Consider the following 21,009-nt stretch of genomic DNA (forward strand, 5'->3'; position numbering starts at 1 on the left):
AATCAAGTCAAACTCGAACAAAAAGTAAAAACGTCCATCACTAACTGAGCGCACAGTACAGTTGTTCTACACACGATATAGGAGAACTGAATGCACGCGAAACAGAGATAGACCCAGAGAGAGAGAGAGAGAGAGAGAGAGAGAGAGAGAGAGAGAGAGAGAGAGAGAGAGAGAGAAAGAGAAAGAGAAACAAGTAAAATGCAAGTGAAATCTATCGGAGTAGTCGGTGTATTATTAAATCCTAGCAATTATTCGAACTGTCAGCCAAAATGGTTAACATTGGTAGTCTAGGATTAATAATAAATAGCATAAAAAGTTCCACATTATGAATAAATAAGGCCGATTAGAAAGCGGACGTGTCGACAAGACGTGTGACCCAGCTCGTTGAAAAATAGCGAGGCTTCGCTTTACCGTCGTGCACATCGGCGAAAAGGAACATCTCAGCCGCGTGGTGGGAGAGCTCGAAAGAATTCAACATAAATATTGTCCACGCCCAAACGGCGCTGGATACCGCAGCCTTGCAGCCGGGGACGCGTCTCCTACCACCACGTGGCTCTCTCTTTCCTCGTGAGAAGATCCGTCCGCCACTACCACCACCACCACCATCACCACCTTCACCGCCACCACTACCAGCAGCTTCGCCACCACTACCAACGACCGTGTCACCGGAATGCTCGTTCTCACCTTCACTAGTCCGACGGCGACAACGACAACGACGACCACCACCACCACCATCACTACCACCACCACCACCACCACCATCATGATCACCTCCTCCACCATCACCATCACCATCGCCACCGTCGCGCTACCAGAAGCGATCGTCATCATCGCCACCATCGCGACGCGGCTGCGATCGCCATCGCCATCGGCCATCGGCGAAAACTAATAAAACGAGCGGAAAGCGGTCGCACGTAGCGGGAGAAGGACACAGCGGGAGAAAAAGGATTCGCGGACGGACGGACGGACGGACAGAGAACGCTCGTGATTCTCGGTGCGCGAGTGTTCCTTCCGTTGGCGTGGCCCTATCGAAAGGCGAAGGTGAATTTACAGCGCGGCTGGGAAGGGTGAAAATTTACTGCCGCGCCTCGTGGACGTCGCCGCGGACCTCTCGTGGCCTGCTCGTGGTGCACTGAGTCGGCCTGAGGCCGGCGAAACTCCCGTCGAAAATCGAGTAACAGCGGTGTTTGGGCCCCGTGGACACAACGCGGTATGAAGAGAATGAAGGAGAGGAGCAGAACGAGAGGAGGAAAGAAAGAAAAGCGAAAAGAGGAGGCGCAGGACGTATTAAGTGAATAAATAAGCAACCCTTCGGCGCTGAGACGGGCGAGGCTCTCGACGCCTGCGACGGGAAATTTATTGAAATTTTTACTGCCCTATAAATAAGGCGACCGGCGATCGACGCCGATCTGAGCGGCGTCGTCGTGTCTCGCCTCAATTCCGGGATTAGGGGAGACCGGGTCTGGTTGTCACACTTTTTACATACCGATTAAGAAAATAGATATACGCAATATTGTGCGCATTTTTATATAGATGCAACATTTAGGTAATTATTAATATATATTTATATTTTCTTATACACAAAAAGGTTATTGTATTGTGAGCAAAGTCATGCAAATATGACTATCCACCCCATAGCCCAGGGTTAGTTGTCACATGTCTTTCGTGCAAAGGAAACAAGACAAATTATTTCTGTCTTAAGATTTTGGTGTTTTATTAAAGTTAGTGATATCTTATAATCAGATACAATAGACAATCATTGAACTAAGATTATGATAATTCTCATAAACTTTGTAATAATGACTTTGAGCTGTAGGATTTTACGCAGACTCACTCTGTTGTGACACATGATACATCACTGCGTATGCTTCCATGTTCTTGCGTAAATGATGTTACAGCTATGTGATGGACTTGCAACGCGTGACAACAAATTCCACTTACGGCTCTTGATCAGTCATCGCGACTATATTGGATTGGTCAGAAGCGAGAAAATTCATGCCCAAAATTTTGGCGAACCACAGCTAAATAAAAAGATATATTATTAAAATGATACTTGTAATCTGTTCTACACTCTTGTGAAATGCTCCGGATACTCCTTTTTTGTCGAAATAACCGTAAAATAAATGTGACAAATCGTCTCGTTTTCACAGAAAATCAGCTGTGTCTCGGTGCCGAATATGAGCCAATAACTATTTGTGCGCATAAGCAATAAGTATAGCATTTTCACACTTTCACAATTGTATCACATGCAATATGCACGTATTACACTCAGTAATAACGCTGATTTGCAGGAGAAAATTGGTCGTCTGTTCACATTATTAGGTCTGTCCGTTTTCGATGAAGTTTTGCACTAATACAATAAGAAAGTGCAACAAGTATATTTTCTTTTACTTTAACTCTTTTATTACAATAGTCTGCACTAGTGCAGAAGTTTTCCGGAAAACGAACAGACCTATTTTCTTATCTAATAATTCATCGTTTAGCCGTTTATCGACAATCCTGTCGCCACCGTCAACGTGGAGTTTTCGGCTGACTGATCAAGAGCCTTAATTTGAGTCTACCCGAACAGCCACTTGGAATAAAAGAAATTATATTTACAAATTGTGTTGCAGTAACTGTTAACTGAATGCAGGAGAAATTAGCTAAACCCACAACATTTCTTACAACTAAAGAGAGACTGCGAGACCAGAAAATCCAACGGATCAGTAAGAGTAGAGACGAGAAAAAATTTATTCATTACGTGGACTTAAAAAAAATGCTTGTGAACATTTGCTATATGTGATGTTTCTGTCGTAAGCCATTTTGTACACCCAACTAATATGATACAAGTGACTACTGTAGACAAGAATATACTCTTTTATTTATTACGTGAGATATAAGCTTTGTGACAAAGTCTGTGTGACTTCTAGATTCGGTCTCCCTTATAGCGGCCTCGGATGACCGGCGATTGTCAAGGAACAAGAAAGAGACAAAGACATTCGGTGGATCTTGCCGGATGCTGGCTCGAGAAAGCGTTGGGGAAGCTGCTCCGAGCGAGCGAATTGTGATAAAGACGATAAGGCGACTCGCCGCTTGTCTCCTTCCGTTGCGAGCTAACGCGGCTTCCGTCCGATTCAATAGGGTGGGAAAGTTCTTGTATAAATCTCCCGGACATCGTTCGAATCTTCCCTTTTCCCCTTGAGTTCTTTTTTTCTTCTCCCTTTTGCCCCCCACATCTGCGTTTCTCTATCCATAGAGGGAGAGAATTCTCCGTGGACTTCGTGGAAGCCGCGATAAGTGATATTTTCGAAGTTTCATCTGCTGTAACTTTTAACGTGACTCCCGACGCTTGTGCAACGCTCGCCTTTTTACGTAACACATGTTTGCACCGCGTCGGTTAATTAATTATGTAAATCAACTTTCTTAACTTGTAACGCGCGAGAAAAAGCGAACTCCGTCACGACTGCTCTAGGGGAAAAATCTCTGACGTTAAAAGTTAAGAAAATCACATTACGAACGCACCGATTATACATAATTAATGAACGCTAAGATACTAATTCAGACATATAACTAATCTTAAAAATACTTCACTCTTCTTTTAGTCTTAATACAAATATTTAAATATTTTCAACATAGGATATATATAACTAAAATTTTACGTGGTTGTTTATGAAAAGGAAAAAGAATTGTGTTCAGTTTGATGAGTTTTATCTGCACGCAATGGGTGTGTTATTTTGTTGTTAGACCTCCTGTATATTGAATATATGCATATATTTTAAACTCTGAAAGTTTAAATATTCATATTGAAGACCAGAACGATAAAAATACCCAGGATTAAGTACGTGCCCGGGTATTGGTACTCTTATCTTATACTCAAAATTTCTTGGCAATAGAGATTTCACTCGAAAAGTAGAGTGACCACGGAGTCACTCGAATTCGAGTGATTTTTCACTCACATGGAGTCCGCACCTTGTATCATCGAGTGAATATTTTCACTTCAAAATTCAAGAGTAAACCTGTCGTACACGTAGTCCCGCGGGTGTCACATTATCGATAGATTGATAGTCATTAAAAATTTTCGACCAGCCACATTCGTTTCTAGCTGCGCGTTTCTCGTCAACGTTAATTAATCCAAAAAGCGGGAACGTGCTTTTTGGATTAATTAACAGTGATGAGAAACGTGTAGTTAAAAGCGAATGGCTGGTCGAAAATTTGTAGTGACAGTCGCTCTATCGAATAGCCGCGTGTACAGAGGGCGTTGTTGTAGGCGACAGTTGTACGATCATCTTGAATATAGGTCTTTTTGCATCGAGCAGCTACCATTAACACGTCGATCGTGTCGCGATCTTACGCGTCTTTTATTCGTTGAAAGTGAGTCTCACGTAGAAATAAGTATCGGGAGTGTCGAAAATAGCCATGTGCGATTGTCGGAACGTGTCGTTACTTGGGAGTAATATTTTCGTTTTTCGGGATATACAACTGGTGCTTGCCGGTGTCTCTCACACTTGCAAGTGCCATCGTCTCACTCAGGTAGTAGTAGAATCGGATATTTATCGGATTTATTAATCGGGAATTAGAGATGTGCAGTGATAATCAAAGTAATAGATAAGTAATATGTCACACGGAATATAGTTGCTTTTCAAATAAATTCCTTTTAATTTTGCTGTGTTTTTAAAAGGGCAAAAATAGATTGTCAGTGAGATCTATCTTACTAAGGCATATAGGAATATAAATTTTGCTAGGAACATAGCAAATTTTTTAATAGCGCATAATCCCTAAAATATTGTGAAAGGATAATAAATTACTGCGGAATGTCGATCTATTCCTCAGTTACAAAATTCTACAGTAATTTTCGCCGTAAAGTTCCCTCCGCGCAGAGATATATACGACGCCGAAACTTGGTAAGCAGCGTCGGTCTGTTAAGAGGTGTAGAGGTGTGTTTTTAGAGCGATAAGAATTTAGAGAGTGAGCCTGTAATTTCTTTCTTTGCACGAGCTAGAATCAAGGAAACTTCTAGTTAAAAACTTGCTTGGCAGAAACTGCTAAGGCGCCTCGCGTTGCTCGTCTTTCTTCTCTTCACGTGAGAAGGACACGGGAATTAGATTGGTGACTACCTTCGCGGCCTGGGTGTTATCGGTTCCTCGACCTCGGTCGAGCCGGGAGATTGGTATCGAAAGCTCACGCGCTGCTACGGGAGATATCGATTACCTAATTGGGTAAAAGGCGCGAGCGGGGATCGCGCGACGTTCTCTTGGCGATCTTAACGATCGACTCGCTAACGAGATAGGCCAGTTCTAGGTAGCGGCACGTTAACGACGGGTCTCCAGCTCGTCCGAAATATTTTATATCCGTGGGTGCCGCGGCGGGCCGCCGGATGCGCCATTAATTTCCGAGCCGCACCGTCGTTTCGCGCCTAATAAATGTTCGCCGCGGAAAGGAGCCCGGGCGATCGTCAACCCGGGCCTGGCCGATTCGATAATTTACTATTTTACTCGCCGTAAATAAGCGCATCGCCAGCGCGCTATCCCGTAGCGGGCCTGTTCACGCGGGTCGGATTAGCGCGATATAAATAAAAATAGGACCCGGCGAGAGAACACGCGTCGCTTCGGGGCTGCCTTTCGGCGGAGTGAGTGAAAAGACAATCTGCTTCCTTTGTTTATTTTTTCGTCTCGTTTTTGTAGTCGTGAACAGAGGAACTAGGACCCGTATTCTTCAACTTTTGCATATACGTAAGTTCCTGTGCCCGCAGGTATAATCATATAAAGCAGGTGCGTAATGAAACTTACGTGTACGCGAAAAGTTCAAGAATACGCGTCCAAGTTCGTATGAAGCAACATTAGAAAACAATAATAACAGTAGTAATAATAAAAAATATAATAATTAGGGCTCTAAGATTACAATCAAAAATATCAATAATAAAGCCAACAGGAGTCAAAAACATCGGATAGTGGTATGTAAACAATTGAATTATATAAGGATTATGCATCTCTCTCAACTTGACCCATACAAATGTAAACATTTTGGTTTCTAATTTAAATTTTTGTATTGAAGAAGGTTTAAATTAGAAGGTTTAAATTAAAATGTTTTCCCTCCCCCCTCCCTCCGAAACGTTTACATTTGTATGAGTCAAGTTGAGAGAGATGCATGATTCTTATATAATTAAATTGTTTATATACCATCACCCGATATTTTTGGCTCCTATTAGTAGTAATAATAGCAGGGGGAGGAGTAAAGCAGCGGTAATAAATGTAGACATTGTAACGTAGCGCTTCATGAGAATACGGTACAAAGGTAACGTATTCAATTTCAGCTTAAAATAACAGTCGTATAAGAATCGTATAAGATCTCTGTTTCACTTGGTAGGTAAATATAAGTGGAAAAAGATACTGACGATTTAAAAGAATCGATAAACAGCGCCGCAGTAGGAATAAATGTTCTTTATTCAATAGCAGTGTTATTGAAACTAACAATTGAAATGTTAAAATAAATACATTATGTATTGTTTTAATTACTCGAATATCAGTTTTCGATAATATTGCAAACAATATTGAACCAGTAAAACTATTTAACAACGCCGTAATTGGAACAAATCCTCTTTATTCGATAACAGTGTTGTTGAAATTAATTTTTGAGTTCCTAAAGCAAATACTTCATATATATTTTTAATATAATTATATACTTACATTATTTAATATAACTTGATTTATTAAAACAATATATGTATGTATGTGTAACAATATGTGTATGTAATAATGAACAATGTATTGAAACAATATTTCTTTTAATAACATTAGTAAAAAAAAATAGTTTTAGTAACAATGCTATTGAATCAAGAGAATTTGTTCCAACTACGGCACTGTTCAGCATTTCTATCGATTCAACAGCGTTTCCCTTTCCGTGCAGAACCTAATCAATAGAATGATTAGGGATGTATTACATTATTGAGATAAGATCACGCGGAGGCAATAATGGCACTTATGGCGCGACGGGGACGACTATTTGCATTCGTGACGAGGCTTCGATCGAGGCTCTAATAAAACGCGCGTTAGAATATTCCGTGTCGCGCATTAAATCCCCGATTTAACCGATCGTAAAGGGCTGCTTCGCCGAAAATCTCAGGGATCGATGGCGCGGCCCATCTCTCGATCGAGCGAGTCTTCGCCCTCGTCTTGGGAAATAATACAAAACGCGAGACGCGGGAATATCCGACTTTATCGCCGATAAAGATCCGCGAATTTCCAACGCACGAGGGAGAGAGAGGGAGAGGGAGGGAAGGAGAGAGACGATCGTTCAATTCGCGTTCGGATATTCCTGCGGGGGATAAGGTACATCTCATCGACACGGCGGTAAAATTCCGTTTCTCTCTCTCTCTTTCTTTCTTCCTCTGATCCTTTTCACGGAACCGGTATTTTCGTAAGCGCGATGTTTTCGTTCTGTGCACAACAACGTTAAGGCAATCAATAGTTTTGTCCGGCGCAATTGATAAATTTTGCAGAGAATAATCTTATTATACGCGACGTAAATTGTGCTAAATGCGTTTCGTCCGAGTAGATTATATAGTGCAATATTTTATGAAGATATTACGTTTAAATCCGCGCGGTTGTTATTTTATATGTAAATTATACTATAATTGGAATATAGTATATTTATATATTTTATATTTCAGTTTATATTTGATATAATTAATATATAAAAGTAGAGTTCAATTAAATTTCGATCAAAAATTTAGTTTTAACCTTATTTTTAGCTTTAAAAATTAAAAGAATATTTTCAGTTTGTCCTGCAAGTATTTGACTAATTGATACCCAATTTCTTCACCTCCGGTTAACTTTATCTGCCAGTTATTCTATTGAAATTGACCAATCATATTTATGGTTGACAAGAATTAACCAATCACGGTTGACATTTAACCGACAGATAAAGTTAAGCCGAGATGAAGAAATTGAGCATGAGTCAATAATATCACAAATTTTTTATTATTTATCTTTTTACAGTTATATAATTGTTGCTTAGTTTATCTAGTTATCTATCTAGTTTATCTTCCTCTCGCCGATTTCTAATATCGTTAAAATATTACGATATAATTATAAATATACATAGAAATATTGAATCAAAATCATTTCATACTGTTGAGAGTTTTTTGAAAGAGGTTATTGAAAGTGGTTTATTTTCTTTAAAAAAGTTTATAAAAATTACAATTATACTATTTTCGATATATTCCACTTGATCAGTTCGATTTTTACGCCCAATCTTAACATCGTTAGAATATTAGGATAGGATTATAGAGTCATAATTATTTGATACTTTTCGGTCTATTAAGATGTTTCTAAAGGCGGTTTATTTTTGTTAAAAATGTTTTTATGAAATATGTAATGAGATTATGTTTCGATACCAACTCTACTCTCGACTGACAAGTTTTTTTCAGAATTCTAACATGGTTAGAATATTAGGATAGAATTATAAGAATATAGGAATAATGAGGCAAAATTATTTCATGCTATTTATGATTATTGAGGTTTCTGAAGGTAGTTTATTTTTGTTAAAATTGTATTTTATAAAATATATGATAATGAGATTATGTTACTTGCGATACTCCCTTCTTTAACTGTCAGGTTTTCCGACTTGTAATATATGTAGTTAGAATATTAGGATAGAATTTTATAAAAACGCAGGAGTATATTGAAACCAAGTTATTTCGTGCCGTTTATGATTTTTGAGGTTTCTGAAAACGTTTTATTTTCGTTAAAAATTTTTGTATAAAACTGATAATGCTACGTCACTTTCGATACGCTCATGGTCGGCTGTGTTTATCGGTCGAGGATTATTTCTTGCAACGGTGCAGCGGCGGCGTACGCACACGCGCGAGACGCAGGGAAACAGGTTATCGTTGTACGAGGGCGCGTTGAACTCGATTAACGTCGAGCCGCTAGTAAATGTCAGTTTCACTGCCCGCTGCTCGCAATGCAGTTTTCTGCAGGCGGTAATGCAGCTGGCCGCTTTGCCTTCGGCTGGCCAAGAAGTCTGAGGAGAGACATTCACACTCGCGCGCTCGTGCGCGCGGCTTTTCATCTATTTGCGATCGTATTGACATAATTTTGCGAGTAACGCGTCGGCCCGCGCAACACTCGGCGGGAAAACGCGTCCCGATATATTTGCGAAATAACGCTCGCGCTTGATGAGGTATGTCGACGCGTGTTAATTGTTCCATAACAATTCGACGCGCATAATTAATGTGCATTAACATTTCCGTTATCGGCTGGAGACCAGACGCGAAAGATTTCGCGCTCGAGTATCGACGATATCGCGCCGCTAAGTCTTTATTTGTGGAGCGGGATCGTAGACACGCGAGATCAGCGAGCAAAACAAGTGAATCATTCAATTTGGCCGGCCACTTTTACTGCGCTCGATTAGTTTACAATCGATACAACCCCGGGGAGCGCTTTAATTAAATATCGAGCATTTCATTACGTCGCTCGTGTCGCGCTCGGCTGTTTCGATGAATCGCGTTCGCGGCGCGATCGCGGCGCGTATCAACGATTCCAGCCACGAACATTCGGAGAACTATCAAATCACACTTGCGTGAAATAAACGTTCGTTTTCCATAAACTCGATTCGGGGTATCCGCTCGTATAGATGATGAGAGGGAGAAGGCAGGTGGAGGGCGGGCGTCAGACGGAGGTGATTTTATGGCACGTGACGATAGCGGCGGGCAATCGTAATATCGTGTAATGAAATCCTAACTGCGCTTGAAGATGAAAACGATTCCGGCCGGCCCCGGGGTACATTCGCTTGCGCTGAAGCAGCGATTACGCTTCATACAATTTTTCTTCCTCGTCGCCGTAACACCTTCCTCGTCCTTCCCTCCCTCCTCGCAGCCCTCTCACGGCTGCGTTTCCTCCGCATTCCACCGCGATGCTTCCATGATGTTTCGCGTACTCACGTCGACGAAAGAGAGAGAGAGAAATGGCATTCTCTGTGTTTTTATAGATTTATTAAGAACCACTTAAATTGCTCTCTCTTTTTTTTCCTTAAAAGATTTTTACGTTGCTCCGTATAGCCGTGTTTTAGTATTCTTTTTTACGCGCCGTGTGCTTGCTGGGAAATAACAGATTTACGGGGAAAATTATTTAATTCGCTACTCGTGAGAACCTTTTTCAAATTTTATTTCGCAGCGGGCTGCAGCGACTCTCGTGAGAATGTTAATGGCCGCCTGACATTAGCGCGAGTATGCCGTGCATTAGTTAATGTACATTAATTAACAAATTTTGTCGCATGTCTCGCACCTGTCTGCTTTTCTTTTGTTATCCTTTCTGTCGTTATAAGATGAATGTCGTAAATATTGAAAATAATCCATTGTAAAAATAAATTAGTGAAGTAAGAATGTGTATGTTTAGCTAAGTACATGTACAAAATTGATTTTGTTGGAAAGTTTGAACATTTTGGGTTTTAATTGTGTTACATTCTTCTCGTTTATGGGGAGATTTTACTTTATTTGTAATATTTTCTCAAAAGTGACTAATGTACCGTTTAGTGATGTGATAGAAAAGTTTTTCCAATTTGTAGCATAAGGTGAATGTCCTAATTAGTGATTATGTAATCTTATCATAAAAATAAAGAAATATATAAATTTATTAATAAATATAATAAGTAATCATTATTCGAATATCACAAATCAGTAAACAATTATATTACTGACTCATACATGGCAATTTATAATCTAATAGCTTATATTTGTACTACTTAATAAATTATGGAAGAGTAAGTTATGATATTGATATTATTTATTAATTCTATAATAAGTTAAATTTATATATACATTCTTTTTAGGAACGTCTGTATTATTTTATATTCACTTATATTTATTTATTCAGATATTCGTTTATATTGTTACTAATGGGGACAAATAAATATCTTATTGCCGATCAATAACACATATAAATTAATTACGAAAATTACAAATATTGTTTTCTTTGCTTATAAAATATTCTTTATCTTTTCTCAACTTTCATAATCGTCCCAATTGTTTGAAATTAAAGAGCTGCACAGATCTAATAAATAGATATGTGATATTGATCAATGTGATATTAAGGGGACGCTGAAGCTGAAAACTTACCAACAGAAACTGATATTTTTCTGCAAATTCACGTCGTATTGGTTCTATAGAATTACAAATGCTTTTACGCAATGAAAGTACGTGCAAAAGTAAATAGGAACATTGCGCAATATGTGATAAAAACAATAAAGAATTTTAAATATAAAATCTCACACAGTTAGCGTAATATCTGCATGATCCAAAAGTTTCGCAGCTTGTATATACTGGAAGTGTGGATGCTCCAAACAGAAAAATTTTGAAGAACATTGCTGTACTTTTGCATCTGAATTTAGAAGCTTAAGTATATCGAAAAAGTTTGTAGAAAGATGTCTACACATGTGTGTGCATAGTTAGGTTTCGCTGAATATGGTAAAGCAAAGCAGCACACAAGTTCTGTATGTACAAAGAGAGCGTGATTGTGCTAGTGACAATCGTCTTTACGTTATCGACATTGTTCGAGCTCGTCACCGACTTCAGCATCCCCTTAACTGTCAACTTTTAAGATGTCGGCGAGTACTATTCGAGAGAATTACTGCCGTCAGCAGTATGGTCGTCAAATTTTCATGTTCCAGCATTCGCTGTGATTCTTAATTCTACTCGAAACTTGTTACAACTGATAATATACAGGGTGACACCGAACAAGGTGGTCAAACTTCAGTACCGTATTCTACTTTTCCTAAGGATGAAAAAAGGTCATATAAATATAAATATAGAAATATAGAAATATATAATATAGGAAACTCGTCCTTTTAGTAGGAGATATAAATACTTTTTTGTTTATGATTGAGTATCGTAGGAATATTTAAAGCTTATTTAAAGAAATTGCTGGAAGTGATTTCCTTCTGCAACAATACACGCTTCACATCGACGTTGCAGAGACTGTCGAAGACGTTCAAAAATTCCTGATGTATTCTGATATTAAATGCGGCAATAATCTAATTTTTTAGTGTTTCCAGACTATCAATAGTATAATTATCATAGAATAAACTTTTAAGATGTCCCCACAAATAAAAATCTTTTCTTTAAGCAAGCTTTAAACATTCCTCAATACTCAATCATAAACAAAAAAGTATTTATATCTTGAAAAGGACGAGTTTCCGGACCTATGTATAGCTTTTTTTCATTCTTAGGAAGAATAGAATACGGTACCGAAGTTTGGCTACCCTGTTCGGTATCATCCTGTACATAATTTAAAATATGATTCCATGTTTTTGAAATAAATATGGATCCGTATTAACTGACTTATCAAGAAAAAGAAAACTGTCATTGACTGGGGCATTCACTTTAACTTCGTGATTGCTACGTTTATATCTGTCACGACAAAATAAAAGTCTCTACGGGAAGTGATCAGAATCCTTCTGTTAATATACGCGGCTACGGAATGCGTGTGAAGTTCATAGTAGGAAGGAAGGAAGGAAGGAAGGAAGGAAGGGTGCGATGTCCTGCGCGGGATCATCGATCACGTCGTGGATGGAACTACAGCGGGAACCCCTTCTGGTTTCATCTACCGTTCTCTCGCTCATTGTCAGACAATTTCTCGGGTCTCGCGGCGGCCACAGAAAGGCACGTTGAAATGGATGGCTCGACAGTGACGAGTCATTTGGATTCCCTTAACAGCCAGATGAAGCTTTCTTCCAATTTCAATCCGTTCTGCTTGATTCGATTGCAGCAAGGGGCCTTTCCTTCAAGCTGTCGCGAGGCGTTACGTATCGACACGAACGCGCGAGGGAAACACGGACGCACTAGAAATCGAAATTTCATTGACGCAACTCTTACTTTTGCGGGCAGTTTTAACTCTGTACGCTCAAAAAGCGCACCTGAGAAACTCTTTGGCAGGTTTTAAGTGTAGGTCTAAATTAATATTAATTTCTAAATTCTGTTCTTGGAGTTATTATGTCGTCATTACGGTTTCTCGAATTTTATGTGATATATCGAATCACACGCTCTCAGAGCACTATATCGCCACTAAAAATTCTTTATAAAGTTCGAGAAACGATAATAACCATATTGAATCGAGGAGCATAATTTAGAACTAGCGCGGTAACTAGTTTAGATTTAGACAAGGTAAATTTAGCTATAACATTGGTCTTTTTCTGTAAAGAAAGGATTATTGTCTGCATTCTTTATGTGTAGTCTATATAGCAATTATATTTATCACATAGAGAGATGAAATATGGTAAAAATGTGAGAAAAATTATTAAATTGACTCAAAACAACGTCATGAAAAAAATATAATACAAGAATGTAAATGTAATTTTAAAATTTGAGCGTAACGTTTTTGTTGCTGTATTAATTGTAATTAATTAATATAAATTCTATATTTTATATATATATATATATATATATATATATATATATATATATATACACATATATTACATGATGTAAATTTAATGATCAATTTAATGCAATACCATTCATGAATATAATTTAAAATGTAAACTTTCCATTATCGATTGTCTCATGTCGATAATTATTATCCTTTCTTTATTAATGAGACAATAATCCTTTCCGAATTAAAAGAAGTAGAAGAAATAAAAAAGAAAAATAAAATTAAAGACAATAAGTTATATAGACAAAAGCAAAAATGGTAAAGAAATTATTCATGAAAGTGTGTCTAACTTCTTAGATAGACAGGTGTACGAAAATTTGTGCGTCATTAGCGACGTCATTAGTCAATGTGTAAGGGTTGCGAGTGGTTCGTATGACATTCATATTTGTCACGTAGAGTGACAAAATAGAAACATGAAATGGAAAAAAGTTGTCACGATTTATCGAAAACAATGCGTCATGCAAAATGTAACATGAGAATCTGAGAGCAACTTCTACTAACTTTGTTGCTGCGTCAGTAGAACCAAAAGATTATATCATGGCATAATATAAATTTAATGATTAAATTAGTACAAAGCATATCGAATGCAACTTAAAAACTTGTAAAACATTTATTATTGTTTATTATTGTTATTACTGTTTTTATTGTTTATTATTGTTTTACGTTGGAACAATCATAAAAGTCTACCTGGGGATTGAGATCGCGTTTCTCGCAAATTTGACAAAAAAATTTTGAACGATACCGCCACATTATACGGGACCCTTGGGGCGCAAAGGTTTGAGCAAATTTCCAGTTGAATATGATCACTCGCGTGTGTGCGAAACACCCGGCTGATTAGCCGGCGAAATTGCCGGGTAGACCGTGAGATTTCCCGCGAATTGGAGTATTTGTTGGCCGCATTTCGGGACGGGGCGAGGGTTATTTCGCTAAGCGCGAGCAACGCCAGATATATCAAGAGGAGACTGTAGCTGAAGAGGCATCTATTAGCACAGGGGTAACACCTCGGTATACCTCTTCCCGTTTTACGCATCGCTGTCTCGTCTCGTTCCTTTTTGCCTTAGTGTGCGAAGGAGCGAGACGTAAGGAGGGGTCGCGTGATGGCATCCCTCGTGCTCGGTAAATAAATTACCCCCCGAGTCTTATCAGGAGTAATAGGGGGTGCGCGCGACACAGATTGGTCGGCGCCGGGCACGCGAATTAAAAGTTACTGCCGCGACCTGCGTGGACGGCAGGGCGCCCCGAAAAAGATGGTGGTGCGCGCGCGAGGTTAGTGCGCTTGTGCGCACCGCGGCGTCTAACTCATGAAAGAAAAAGAGAGAGAGACACATATAGACAGAGAGAGAGAGAGAGAGAGAGAGAGAGAGAGAGAGAGAGAGACGCGAATACGCCAAGTCTAACGAGTTCTTTTGCGCGAACTCACAATTTTCTCGCCGTATTGGGCCCCCCTTTCACTCCCCCGCGGTTTTCCACGGATGTCGTCGTGTTGATCGCATCTATGCGCTACTTTGTGGCTTTGTGCAGGGCGTCCTGCGCATTTTTCTCGTATAGAATTTCTTAGGATCTAATGGGGATCCAGTTTGATTTGCCTCAAAATAATGATGGATTCTGATTAGAAGTGTAATATTTCATATGCAATTTTAGGTGGGGAAATCCAAAGTTTCCCCAATATTTTTTCTGCATTTTACGTCAGAATTAAATGATACAAATAACTTTTTAAATAATTTTTTTTACTTAGTAAAATGTCCAAAGTGCTTCAGAAATATTTTATTTCTTGATATTTTATTCCATTAAATACAATCCAGATGCATACATTACTGAAAGATGTCTTAAAGACGTCTAAAAAATGTCTAAAAGAAACACGACATCTTTTAGATGTCTTTCAGAAACCTTTTAGTAAATTGTGCTATCTGTGGGAATAGTTGGTAGAAATTGGATTTCCTTGATACGATGAAAGTATATCGACATTACCGACTGAGAAAAAAGCGCGAGTTCCCATAGTATTTCTATTTCGATTTTAGACAGAGAACCCATGTTTGAGACAAGAATAGGCGTCCCAATTGCCATCACCAATTTTCGGGCAAATTTGGGTATTCTAATCAGAATCTATACCGCATCTGGGCAAATCTTGGGAGATTTCTGTGCGGGTCGTCGCAGAGGGTGGTGCCGCCGCGCGTAGAATTTTTTGGCAACTGAGATCGTGGAATGAGAAGAATCCGTTAGACTCTGAGATTGATTGTGAGGCGCAGTGAATATATTACGGGAGGGTCGATCGCGCGCGACATTTCGAGAGGTCACTCGAAGCGCGGAGAGGTCAGGGCGGCGCTCGACAAAGCGACGAGAAATCTCTCGCGGCCGAGGGAAATCGATGCGATCACCTCTCAGATTTGTGTCCCGATTCTCTCCTTCCCCTCCGGATATACTTTAGCGCGCTGAAAACGATACGGCAACTGCGTCGGCACGTATCTCACATAAGGAGACGCGGGACGGGACGGGATTCGTCGACGGGAAGATGCCGCTGCAGGCCGGGCAACGAAACTTTTCGCGCTTTACTCTGTGCAACCTCTTCCCTCTCTCCCTCTCCCTCGCTTCTCCCTCTCTCTCTCTCTCTCTTAGTCTCCTTCGTCATTTTCTTCGTCCGCCTCGAATACCCGTAGAGTGAAGTTTCGTCGACCTTTTTTCCCCGCGCCGCCGGCCGATTTCGAGAGATCTCTCGACGTTCGCCCGCTTCATCTTGCCCGTCGTCGGGAACGAGCGGGGACGAGCACATCAGAGAACTTCGGGAAGATGTCAGTCGAAAAAGCACCATCCGCGCCTGCCCCGACTGATTGATACGATTTTATTGGCCCAATCGAGATTTATCGGCGCCGCCGTCGTCGCTTTACATATGATCGATTCGCACCGATTCTGCGGATTTACTGACGCCACGTACTCAGAACTGCCACATGTGGAATCGAGTACGCGTAACTATAGTGCGTGCGGCGCAGCGCACACAAGCGAACGACAATATGTACATGTTGGCTAAGAATAGATTTATATCATTTCTGTATCATTAACGTTCTTTCTGCTCTTTATTTCCTTAGTTCCTTTATGTACACTCGTCAACAAAATTATTACATAGGTTAATTAATGTCGAAATTTCGCACAATTTTAAATGAGTATAATACTGCGGAACATCGTATTTGAAATCTTTTTGTAATATTTCAAGAGTAAAGTCTGTACTTTAAGGAGCATTAGTCGGATTTTCAATTTATTCTCTTCCCTTCCCGCAGTCTTTTCACAAGTAAAAACGTGTAGCGTCTCCAAAAAATTGCACAATTTGATGTATCCTACGGGGTGGAATAAATTTTTCCGTAAATTTCATGATAACTATCGTTAAGTATAGGCTTTCCTCCACAATTAAAAAAAAGTGGATTTGTATGATTTTTTTTCGCACAGTTGCGACATATCAAAGTTAGCTACGCATTTTTTTTAAATCGCTCAATTGATGCATTCTACTGGAATAAATTCTTTTCACAAATTTTACGATAACCATTGTAAAATATGAATGTTTCTTTGCAAATAAGAAAATTAAGAAGAAGTGTGCATGACTTTGTTCCGCGGCATATCAAATATACCGATGATGAATTTTTAATTAGTTACCGTTAGCATTAACATTACCGATGCGTACCACGGGGAGGTTGCTGGTCGGGTCTTGCGCATTATGTGTGTGTGTGTGTGTATGTGCTGCACGTGCGTGTGTGTGTGCACGTCACGATACTGATTAACAATGTATAAGTAACTTTGATACACCGTACAACATCGCGGAAGAAATATATACCTCTTCTTTATTTTTCTATTTGTAAGGAAACGCTGATATTTTAGAATGATTATGTCAGATTTGTGAAAAGAATTCATTCCACTCAATAGAATGCTTCAAATGAAGTGATAACAAAAATGTATAGGTAACTATGATGTTTTTTTCGCAACTTCGCGAAAAAAACGCACAAATCCGCTTTTTGTCTTAATTGTAGGGAAAAGACTATACTTTACGATGATTATCATAAAATTTACGAAAAACATTTATTCCATCCCGTAGGATACGTCACATTGTGCAATTTTTTGGAGTCTTTACTTGTGAAAAGACTGCGGAAAGGGGAGAGAATAATTTCAAAATATCTGACTAATATGCTCCTTAAAGTACAGACTTCACTTTTGAAATAAAAAAAACATTTTCAAATACGATAATGTTTCGCGGTATTATGCTTATTAAAAATGGTGCGACATTTCGACATAAATTAACCTATGCGATAATTTTGTTGACGAGTGTATTTTATGTGTAAAGAAACATTCCATTTAATGCAACAATTAGTTAAATAGTAAAAGTACGCACACGTGAGAAGCAACACGCGAGCGTCGAGATATAATAAAAAGGCCTAGGCATGATTCTCGCCGCTTGCAGTATTAGCTATAGCTATAGGTCGGGAGCTTGTACACGCACCGGCATTAATGTCGTCCGTATATCCGTGTGACTCGCACACGATGACGCGTCACTCACACACTGTTGCTTGTGATGCGAAATAGGCGTATTATTACTCCGGATCGCCGGGTGCCAGAGATCGTCACAAATGTCTCACAATTGTCGCACATAATTGATAATTGGAAACTTCTCCCGACGCGGAACTTTTCTCGCAACGGGAGGAGCGAGAAAAAATGAAATTGGAAAAGAAAACATTAACTAGCACGTATTATGTTATATTACTTAAGGGACTACCGTTACCTTTAAATACGCCACTTGAAAAAATAGATCATAATTAGGATTTTCTCTTGGAAAATTTCAGCTATGTATCGATTTGTATTTTTTCACGAAACTATATTTTCGAAATCGACGTGCAAAATTTCTCGAAGTCTATTGAATCAAGGTTAAATTTTCAAGCTTTTCATATATTTTCAATACCTGTGTATCGAAATCGTGCACACTAATTTTGTAAACATGGTTTCGAGAAAGGTATGTTTAAAGGTTTAGATAGGTAAATTCCCGGACAAATATTTGTAATATTCCTTTATACTTGCATAATAAATATGCAAATCGATATGGCGGTTTTCCAGAACAAAATCCTGAACAAAGCTAATCGTTTCGGATATTCAAAGATAAAAGGTTCTTCAAGTGTGACATATCAGTGTTTATGGAAGCGCCAATATAAAATAAACTGAAAGAAAAAATGACTGATCTAATTAAATTATAGTTATTTTTAACTTCAATCATATTTCTGTAGTGAAATAGTATTAATAACACGCATATAAGATTATTATCATTATATTACTAACATTATAGTAGAGTTCAATAAAAAATTTCTTGATTATAACTGATAATTATAGTATTAGTAATTATTTTTCTGTGTGATTATAGTTACAAATACTGAGCATTTTTACTCAGTGTACATGTAAGACATGTAAGTAGCCTGTTTTCAGAAATTAACAACACCAGTACCGAACGTATTTTTCATGTCAAGAATTATGTATGAAATAAAAAAAGAAATATTGTCACGGTAAGTTTTTTCAAAAAATCTGCGGTGTCACGTCAACGTGTACTGAGAAAAAATTTGTTGATTCAACTAAAATTACACAGTTATTTTTGGCTTCAACTATATTTTTTGTAGTAAAATAGTAGCAGCAACACGCATACAAGGTTGTTATCACTAACATTATGATAGAAAGGAATAAAAGAAAATTTCTCTTGACCATAATTTGCAGTAATTAATTCTCTGTGATTACAGTTACAAAATAGCGAACATTTTTCCTCAGTGTGTTAAAACGGATGCGCGAGAGTGTAAGGAACTACGAGAGAGAATTCCACTGCGATTGTTACGCTAGCGGCGATAAGCTCGAATTTTCTTTTGCGCCATGTCTACCGACTGGATTGTAACTTTTGAGTATCTTTCGCAGTCGGAAATTACGTTTTAATCACGACGCAAACGAGACGATATTACTTTTATTTGCTTCTCGTTAAAAATGTTTCAAACAGAGATTGAAGAACGCGCCGTGGAGGGTGGAGTGTGGGAGGATGGGAGAAGAGAGTGCAGTGCGGGAGAGAGGGGGGAAGCGGAAACTCCGTCGAGTACTTGTTTACTTTGCGAAACAGGCGAGCGACGCGGTGAGTTTTATGTGTTTAAATTGTTATCCGAGGACTCGCGCGCCGCGCGACAATGACTTGTGCAAAATAAATTCGGAGAGACGCGCGTATAAGTAAGGAAACGCTCGATTAACGACGGAAATCCGCGGAACGGGGGAAGAGGGATGCGGTAACGCTGCGGCGTTGATTGCTGCGTATCGTGCGGATGAGAACCGCAACCGCGTAAACACAGGGATGTAATCAATGTGGGATATTGCGGATAATATTGCTGATTATAAGGCACAAAGAACAATAATGATATAACGCGCGAGGAGCTATTACATTATATCCAAATATACGTATAATTAATAATGAAATGACGCGCGGTGGATATATTCTCCGGCGCGGAGTGCGCTTTGTACATACATTTGCACATAAGCGCGGAAGTAAATGACGCAAGAAAATATCGCTGCCGCGAATTCGCGGAATAAATATCGGCGGATTAAATTAGTAACGATCCCCTGGTAGAAATTTAATGCAGTTTTTGCGAGTTATTTCCGGCCCTAATGTTAACTATTGTCTATAATAACTGAAGAGTAAAATTACTTGGGATCTCTCCCCATCTCAAGATGTAACGCTTCCCTTGCAGAGTTACTGCGCACAGAAAAATTCATACTGCATTCAAATGAACGTTACTTGTTTTGTATTTCGTAAATTTATGTGTGTCCGCGAATTTATTATAAGTTCATCACCTATCATAATAATAAAATCAAATAAGCATAAAATTTATTGAAAATACATTCTGAAAATCCTAGTAAGTTCAGCATTTCAATGAAGATATTAAATTGAAACAGAAATTCGATTGGCCTACTACATAGAGTCGAATCAGCTTTTTTTTTTGTTGAAATCTTATGTTCTTGTTAAGAGAATTAATTTTAAATTCTTATCAAAAGAATTAATTCTTCTTTTGAGTACATAATAGTGAGCTTTTATAAAATTTGTGATAAGTATATTCTAAGATTATTATTAAGAGAATATTTTTTTCTTTGTTGGAAGCAACCATTAATCAAAAAAGAAAAATCAACTGAGTAATCACTTTTCTTAACAGTGGAATGACATTTTTTTATGTGAAAGATGCGTAAAATCCAAATTTATTTATTGAGATTGGTGTTCATAAAATAGTTTTATGTAGTATTATATAGTAGTATATCTAGTAGTATTTAATTTTCTATGTATACTTTGTAATTAAAAAATTCTTATGTTAATGGGAGTTACAACGCAGGGAATCTTTGGCACATAACATTTATCTTCCTGTTTTTCGCTTTTTACGTGGCATTTTTCACAAACATCAAATAATATATGATCTTTTATCTATTCTCGTAATTGTACTATTTCAGATTCTGAGTCTGAAGTCATGACGTCATGAAGTCATGACAATTTTCATTCGCATCATTACCACTAAAATAGTCTGATGTGTTCTCATCACAACAAAATCCTATTATTGCTATATACCTTGTT

At 38.6% G+C, this 21,009-nt stretch overlaps 1 protein-coding gene across 1 annotated transcript in view; it reads left to right on the forward strand.

The window, feature by feature from the left end:
* The window catches only part of LOC116845425, a 128,336-nt gene that overhangs the window by 104,533 nt on the left and 2,794 nt on the right, over window positions 1–21,009 (forward strand). The window lies entirely within an intron of this gene.

The sequence above is a fragment of the Odontomachus brunneus genome, unplaced genomic scaffold (genome assembly GCF_010583005.1).
Source record: "Odontomachus brunneus isolate Ranch 3 - 2012 unplaced genomic scaffold, Obru_v1 Obru_scaffold_001, whole genome shotgun sequence".
Taxonomy (NCBI): Eukaryota; Metazoa; Arthropoda; class Insecta; order Hymenoptera; family Formicidae; genus Odontomachus; species Odontomachus brunneus.